We start from the raw sequence: 9118 nt of genomic DNA on the forward strand, positions 1-9118 counted from the left end.
GAGATTCTTTTTTCCCAGGACATGAAGGGAGAAATAAACTGGGAGAAGATCCAGATAAAACTCAAGCAGAAAATGGCGCTCTGGACGACAAGGTAACTTTCCCTGGTGCTGAAAGCAATATGTCTACCAATCCTGCTGTTTATTGCAATGATTTTTCCTCCATCATACAGGTGGACAAAAGTGACACAAAGACTTTTTGCAAACATTTTTGGGGGGTTAAGAATGGAAAAACTAAAAAGAGCCACTGTTTTCAAACTACCCACAAAAGGAGGTAAAGACCTGCCAAACCTCCATGACTTCCTGCTGTCACATTTTGTTAAAAACGTTCTGGGGAATGCAAAGAAAGCCTCAAATGTGGCTGCCTACACACTGTTTGCCACAAGCTTCATTCTATCAAGAGTTGGCATATGTAAACTAGACAACAGAAAGCCTTTTTTACTAGAACCACCCCCTGCGTACAAAGCCATCAAACCTTTTTTCAAGAAGCTGGAAGAAAGACAAATCCAAGCGAAGGACATCACACCCCAGATGGGCTTAAACAAGAAACTGAAAGAAACAGACTCAGTGACAATAGTCAACAACTTGTCAGAGAAGCAATCGGGGAAAGTTTGGGAGATGGTGAACCACGAAGACTTAACAAACTCCTAGAAAGACTTGGCATGGATGATGGTATCCAAATGCCTACCTGTGAAACAGTTCCAACATGCAAGGAAACTGGCAAAAACAGCAAGATGTCCAAAACCAGGCTGTGCAGCAGATGAATCCATGCACTTCATTTGGAACTGTGGTGGAGCACAAAGCATGTGGAAGGCAATGGGTCAGCTCATTAAAGAATTAACAGGACAGTCATCCCTGTCCTATGAACCAATTCTCTATGGTTTGGGCATTAATTGCAATACAAATAAAGAAAGGACACTATGGAGAATAATAAACTGCGTAAAAGAGGCAATATGGGAAAACAGAAACCTTTCCATGTACAAACACCAAGTAATCACGGAAAAAGAATGCCAAAAGCTTGTTTTCAAAAAAATGTTCTCTTACATGTGCATAGACACCCATAGATTTGGACAAGAGTGGGCAAAGAAAACCTGGAAAATCAGGAGTTGGTCTGGATGGGTTAAATGAAAAATCTTGATGGAAAACCACCAAAGATAGCCTGCGTGCTTATCTTTGAGAATGGTTAAATGTACAGCACCCAAATATAAGGGACTGCTTAAAATGTAAACCTGACAAATAATTTTAAATAAAGTATATTTTTACAAAAAAATCTGTTCTTATCAGTTTAATATCTGATACGTCCTCTATCTGGGGACCATATATTAAATTGATTTTGGGAATAGGGAGATGGAATAGGAGCTTGCTCTGTCCACTCCACACATCAACCTGGTATTGCAGTACCTCCAGGAATGGTGCACTTCCCCACCCGGGGAAAACAATGCTGTTGAAAAATAGACGAGAAAACTAAAGTAGCGCTTCACTACCAAACCCTATAAAGTGGCGCTGTTGTGTTTGCGTGTGAATAAAAGCAAACTGGTCTCTGTGTCTTGCCTTAATTATGTATTTATTTTACTTATTTGCCACTTTGTGGCCACCCGGCAGTGCATTATTTATTTATTTTTCGCGTCTTTTTCAACTTTTTTTTTCATTTTTTGCCTTCTCCATCCAGACTGCTGCACTTTGAAAAGAGACAAACGTCAGAAAAAGACTTTTTTTGCAGTAGCAGAGTTTCATTGGTTTTTGGATCCATTTCACTAGGGAACGAATGGAGGAAGGTTCCCAGCAAGTCAGTAGGAGGGAGGCAGGCAGGCATGCAGAGAAGTGGACACTGCCCTTGGCTTCTCTGAGCAAGAAGAAAAATACAGAGTCCTTTTCCTTCTCTGCCCGCACCGCCCGTCCCCGAATGGCCAAGCCTTATCTATAGGCCTCAGGCTGCAGGGGAGCAGTGTTCCGGGCATGCGAGGGCAAGGGTCCAGCCACTTCCGGTCAGGGAGCTGTCCAGGGCATCCTGGCCTGATTCCCAGCATCCCCTGGCTGCCAGGATTTCTGGCCAGCCGGCTGCAAGCAGTGCACAGGAAGGGGCGGGCATGCAAATACTAGAAAGAGGACAACATGGGTATGCTAAGTGAGGCCTAATGAGGCGATAGCCGAGTAGGACTCTGGGAGCCGGAAGAAGGCCCGAGGCCGGGGCCTCCTTTCCACCGGCAGATGCTCAACAGGTAGGTTCGCCTAGTCTGGGGGTCTGACTCTGATCCCCAACACTTGAAGGTGCTGGGCCTGCGCTCCTTGGCTTGTCCGAGGCCAGGCTGCGCACTGATGAGTGAAGGGAGGAAGGGTCCGGGGAGAACTCGGGGGCAGTCATCCATGGGGCTGGGACTCGTATCGGGCTTGTCCGGAGCGAGGCTGCGCCACCTAGAGAAGCCAAACCTTAGGGACACCTGCAACATCTGGACGGGTCACTGCACATAGCTGTAGGGATGGATCGAGGGCCATTTCCGTTTTACCGCGACCAGGAGCCCGCCGGCTGGCCGGGCTCCCCCCACCCCTGAGAGAGAGAGCGCACCTGCACATGAATATACATCCTGGGACACGCGTGTCCCCCTGCACACAGACCACGTCACTGGCACCACCTTTGCGACGAGCCTGCTGCCCCTGACCCACGAGACCAGATGACCACTGCGGGACGAACGTAGTCTCATCTCTAGACCCACAAATCCTTTGCTGCCCATCGCAAATCAAGGAGGAGACGTCCACCATCTCCCATCCGCGCTCCAGGCACCCAGAGCAGTGAGAGTCGAGATAACAGACCTCACCGACGTTACTTTGGCTTTCCTGGCACACTGAGAGTGCTATCAGCGAGGCGCCTCCCCCTCGCCACCCAGTGTGAAGAAGGAGACACCAGCACACGAGAGGAGCTGATAGCTAAAGGGAAGCCTTCCAACCCTTAGAATTCCCACAAGCGCAAGGTAACACCCACAAACCCCTGCTCGCGGCTGCACCCACGCCCGAGACTCTCGTGGGCTGAGCAGAAGAGCACCGTGGGAAGGGCACACCTGCTCCCAGAGCCTTTGCCTCGTGGAATCTCCTCGCTGACACCAGCACCGGTACTGCAGGCAGGAAACGACTTTGTCTTTTAAACACACGAAGGGGGAAAAGCAGCGTTTAAACCATGGGTACTCACAAACTTTCTCTCGGGGGCCAAATTTACAGTGTGGTTTGTTTCAGAGGGCCGCACCAGTGGGGGCGGGGTCAGTGGTGGAAGGGGCGGGGCTAGAGCAACAAAAAAAAACTGTGACCATGAGGTTGATCACAGGTCCCTGCAGCGGATGCCTTCGTCCACTGAGCCACCAGACCCCGCATACACACATCTCTCTCTCTTTCTTTCTTTATTTATCTCTATCTCGCTCTATCTCTCTCTATATATCACTCTCTCTGTCTCCCTCCCTCTCTCTAGCTCTCTCTCCCTCCCTGTCTCCCTCTGTCTCACTCACTCCCTCTCCCTCTGTCTCACTCACTCTGACTGTCTCACTCCTTCCCTCTCCCTCTCTGTCTCCCTCTGTCTGTCTGTCTCCCTCTCTCTCTGTCTCCTTCTCTCTGTCTCCCTCTTTCTCTCTCTCTGTTTCCCTCCCTCCCCCTCTCTCTGTCTCCCTCCGTCTCCCTCTGTCTCCCTCTTCCTCCCTACATCTGTCTGTCTCACTCTCTCCATCTGTCTGTCTCCCTCTGTCACCCTCTGTCTCCCTCCCTCTGTCTTCCTCCCTGTCTCTCACACTCACTGTAGATGTGTCCACCTAAAATCTTAGTATAGCACATCCACCATCGTACAGCCGCCCACTAAAAGTTATATATGACCACTCAAGTTCCATTATGTGCTACTAGCCACAAGTATACGCCCACTCCCACCCTTCAGACAACCACTTTCATATACTCACAAACATATCCATACACACACCTGCGAATGTCGACACATCCAGCCTCATCATAAACGCACACACTCATCATCATATGCCAGTACAATGATGGCCAGCATGTTCCTGTACAGTTTTTATTTACCAGTGCTGACGCTTTACCTCTCTGAGACCGCAGTCAAACAATCATACATTCTTTTACAAATGTCAAACACGTCTCATTTTAAGGTTTTTCAAATAATATAACACGTGGAAGTTAAGACTGAATTAGTACAACGGGCCATGACACCCCTAGTGCTCTTGCAATCTTCTTTCTAAAAATGATTTTGCTTCCTCTGTTGGGATGCCCGATGTAAAACGTCTGTAGAAATGCAAAGTGTGCCTTTAGTTTATGCCACGTGGGAAGTCCCACTACCTCCCTCTGTCACCCTCTTCACCTCACCCTGCGTGTGTCAGCCTGGGCTGAGACAGCCTCCTGGCACACAAAGCCCCACCCGAGCACTTCACAGGTCTTTAGAAAGACCATTTGTATGTTAATGAGGCCTTGCTGTACTTAACCTCTTCTTAGGCCCCTGCAGCTCCACTATCATTGGAATCACCCGGCGGCGGCCCCCACAGAGCAGCAGAGTCTCTTAGACTCGCGCTGCAGAAACCAGCAGTGTTTGAAGACACGATTTCCTTTTTTTTAAAAATACAACACAGGTACGATGTCCGGAAGGTCCGCGGGCCGCCAGGGAAAACTTGCCGGGCCGCCCTTGGCCCGCGGGCCGTACTATGAGTACCCGTGGTTTAAACCATGGTGAGTTTGCTACCCCTCCTCTTTCACAGTGCGGACGTCCAACCCTCACACCCCTCCCCCTGAGCCTCCCTCACGACCGGAGCACTCGGGAAGCTCGGGGAACCTCGGGCAGTTTTGACTTTCAGGCAGGCATGGCGCTATCACTGGGACAACCCCCCCCTCACTCATTCTTTAAGCACACCGAGGGCACAGGGCACACCTTTTCAACCCTCACAGCCAGTAACCCTCTCCCTCCCACACCCCTTAACAATGATGGCTATGTGCAGTGACTGAGCAGACTGAGCAAACAAGCACAGCTACAGGAAATGTTGTACTCCCAGGGAGATGGCGCCAACTTGGAGCGCAATGGGCGCAAGCTCTCAATATAATAAGAATGTGCCAAAGCAGGGGCACAACACAATTAAAATCGAAGTAAATGAGGAGGAAAGAAATGTGAAAGGTGTACAATATACTGTTATTGAAATTCTTGAAAAATTGTTCAAAGTAGGAATCGATCAATTAAGGTGTATACAGGAATATCCCAGTAGGGGAGTATATGAATTTAATTTCACAAATGAGGCAACAGTAAGCAATATAATGTATGGTACAATTTTTAAAAAGAATGAAGAGGCCGTGAAGGGAATAACCATGACAAATGCAACTGTGATAAAAGAAATCCCTATAACTATCCATATGTATAACCCTTATGTTCCTGACCAAGATGTTGAGCTGTTCCTACATCAATACTGCAATAAAATCCATGGGGGGTGGCACCTGAAAAATACTTTGGGAGTGTGGAATGGGAAAAGGAGGTACCTTTGCACACTTAAGCATGATGAAACAGGCATGGGGAACCACAGACATCCACCAGCAACCTTCTCTATAGGAGCAAACAAATGGTTCCTAAGTTATCCCAGCCAGCCTACCTTCTGCAGATCCTGCCAAACTTTTGGACACAAAAGAAAAATGCAAAAAAGAGGTTTGCAAGAACTGCAATGAAACCGGGCACAAAACTTTTCAATGCCCCAAACCAAAGAGATGCAATATGTGCGAAAGTGACAAGCACCTTTTCAACTCGTGCCCCGTGAGGAAAAATTCCTATGCCCAAGTAGCAAAAGACAAAGGCGAGAGCGCATCAACAAGCAAGGACAATTACCCCATCAAGCTAATAGGCCAAACACAAGAGGACAAAGAAGATCAAGAAATAGATACAGAATCGGACCATCTGGAAGCACTGGAAAAACAGAGAGAGGAAATTATGAAAGATACTGAACAAAACCAGCAAGCAGAGTCCAAGAACAACGCAAGCAACAAAACAGAACAACAACAAGAAAACATCCCACAAAGACAAGAGAACAAAACTGACAACATGGCCCAAGAATCACAGGGAAACAACTTACCCTCCGACTCCCAAATTGTGCTAGCAGTCTAAGAGATAGAGACAGCTATAGAAAAAATAGCACAAGGAAATGAAAGATAAACAGAACTTGACAAGCAAAACGGCATGGATAACGAAGGGTGGCAACTCCCAAAAAGCAACAAGAGAAAGGCCACAGAACACATAAAAGAAAAACTCCAAACCACGCCAAAAAAAAACCAACCCCCCAAAGCAAAAGAGATAGAGGTAAAGGGGAAGTTCAGCGTGCTACAAAACCTCTCTGATGATGAGGAGGTACAGGAGGAAACTGAGATCCCAGAAACCCAGGAATCTCAACTACCTGCCAAACCACAAGATGTAAACAACACCACCTTCTCTCCTTTCTTGGGGGTAACAGAAGAATATGGTCCACTAACCCCCATAATGAATGGTGGGATGTCAGAAAATATGGAATCACCATGGTCACCAATATAAAAAATAATACCATGATGGGTTCACAAATAATACTTATGGCGATCATACTCACCACTCTAAACATTAGAGGATTTGGTCAAAATGGTAAGAAACTGACAGTAATAGAATACTGCAAAAATGTTGATGCTGATATTATATGCTTGCAAGAATGTTCTCTAGACCTAAAAACAGACTATGCAGAAGAGAAAAACTGGTGGACTCTAGGGCCATCTGTATGGTCAGGGGGAGGGAACAGGAATGCGGGCATAGCAATACTTTGCAAAAACAGTAATGCGCAAATAACCAAAGAAACTGTTGTAAGTGCAGGAAGGGCAATGTTAACCACAATCACCTTGTTTGGCGAAACATTCCAAATGTGTAATGTCTATGCATCACCAGAAAAAAAGGAAAGGGAACAATTGCTCAACATACTTAAATTTTTTCTTACAAGTTCACACCCTACCTTCCTAGTAGGGGATTTCAACTGCATTTTAACAGAAAAAGATAAAATAGGGAAAGCAACCAACTACAACTTGGACATATCAGCAAAAACACTGCACACTCTCCTCAAAGACATAAACCTAAAAGACACATACAGAGACAAACACAAACCTGGCACACTCTTTACATGGCACTCAGACAAAGGAACCACAAAAATCACGTATTGATTTCATATTCTGCAACAAAAACATTCATACCACACAATACCACATCACTCCCACACCCTTCTCAGACCACTCCTTGGTAACCGCCTCCTACCAGATACAAGTAAACAAAAAATAAGGGAAGGGCTTTTGGAAATTGAATATAGCCCTACTCCAAGAGGAAGGTGCCCTGAAAGAATTTGAAGCACTATACAAGGACCTAAAGGCAAACAAACCTGTCACACATCCATAGCAGACTGGTGGGTACAAACAAAACAACACATAGCCACCCACTTCAAAATCGCAGGGAGGGAAAGAAGCGCACAAAATGCAGAACAATTTGAAATCCTACAACATAGAATAGCCCTCCTTCACAAGCTAAATGGGCTAGGGATGAAAGTCCAACAGGAGATGACAAGAGCTAAACAAGAAATGAACACCTGGTTAGAAGAAAAAGGGAAGGAGACCATTTTCAATTCCAGAGTCAAACACTATGAAGAGGAAGAAAAATGCACCTCCTTTTTCTTTAGAAAAAAACACAAACACACAAAGAAATCCAAGAACTGATAGATGAGGAAGGGCAAAGTCAGGAAGGGACAGAAAACTGTACAAAAGTGGCAAGAATGTTTTATGAAAAACTGTACCAAAAAGGGAATGAAAACCAGGATTTCATATCCCAACATGTTAACCTCATTGAAAACTGTTTATCATCTAATGAAAGTGATTATTTGAAGAAAGAACTCACAGGGGAAGAGTTTCTACAAGCTCTACAAAAATGTAACAAGCTATCCAGTCCGGGGGTGGATGGACTCCCATGGGATTTCTACAAAGTTTGCTGGCCTATTATAGCCACTGATGTAATAGACATGTTTAATGAATGCATAAAACAAAATGCCATCCCAGACGGTTTTTGTCATCGGATAATATCTCTGATACACAAAAAAGGACCAGATAAAGACATTGGCAACTGGCGACCAATCTCCCTGTTGAACGTGGACTATAAACTCTTCACAAAGGTCCTAGCCAACAGGATGAAAAAAGTATTGCAAACTGTAATACCTGAGGACCAAACTTGCGCAGTCCCAGGCAGACATATCTGGGACAACCTCATAACTCTGAGGGATACAATCTGGTCAGCCAAAGACAGGAAAGAGACAGTAGGCATACTGGCAATAGACTTCAATAAAGTCTTTGACAAAGTGGCGCACACCTTCCTGCTACAAGTTCTAAAGAAGATGGGATTCCCCCACATTTTTTCACAAACTATTCAAATGCTATATTCAAATGCAACCAGCTGTGTAAACATAAATGGATCACGGTCTAACCCCTTTTGCATCCAAACAGGAGTACGTCAAGCCTGCCCCCTATCCCCAGCCCTTTTCATATGCGCCCTGGAACCCTTACTGATACAAATCAGGAAAGACAAGATCATCAGAGGGACACTGATACCAGGGGCTAAAGGGTTAGAGGCCAAGTGCATTGCCTACATGGATGACTCCCAGTCATCTGCAAAACACCACAGGCAGTGAGGAGAACTATTTTGCATGTCCAAATCTTCAGCCAAGAATCCGGACTAACACTAAACAAAGAGAAGACAACAGTTCTCACCATGGGCCAATGGGAAAACCTGACCAAACTACCAGTCAAGACCACCACAGAGCCCACGAAAATTTTGGGCATCCACTTTTCCCAAGACAGAAAGGAGACAAAAAATTATTTTATACATAGCCGTGGTCATCCCCCCAACAAAGGCCACGCTACAAAAACTGAACAGGTTACTTTTCACATTTCTATGGAACTCTACAGCAGAAAAACTGAAAAGAGAACTTATCTGCAAACCCCATGACAAAGGAGGAAAGAAAATGCCAAATGTCGGTGACTTCCTGCTCACAAAATATCTCATGCTATGCTACAAAAGCCTGCACAACAAGAACACCAAAAGTGCGGCGTACATCAAATTTCA

General features: G+C 45.8%; 1 pseudogene; it reads left to right on the top strand.

Annotated features, from left to right (window-relative positions):
- Positions 1 to 1250: 1250 nt before the first annotated feature.
- Positions 1251 to 1420, top strand: LOC144764364 (U2 spliceosomal RNA; annotated as a pseudogene).
- The last annotated feature ends 7698 nt before the right edge of the window (positions 1421 to 9118 follow it).

The sequence above is a fragment of the Lissotriton helveticus genome, chromosome 6, assembly GCF_964261635.1.
Source record: "Lissotriton helveticus chromosome 6, aLisHel1.1, whole genome shotgun sequence".
NCBI classification, from domain to species: Eukaryota; Metazoa; Chordata; class Amphibia; order Caudata; family Salamandridae; genus Lissotriton; species Lissotriton helveticus.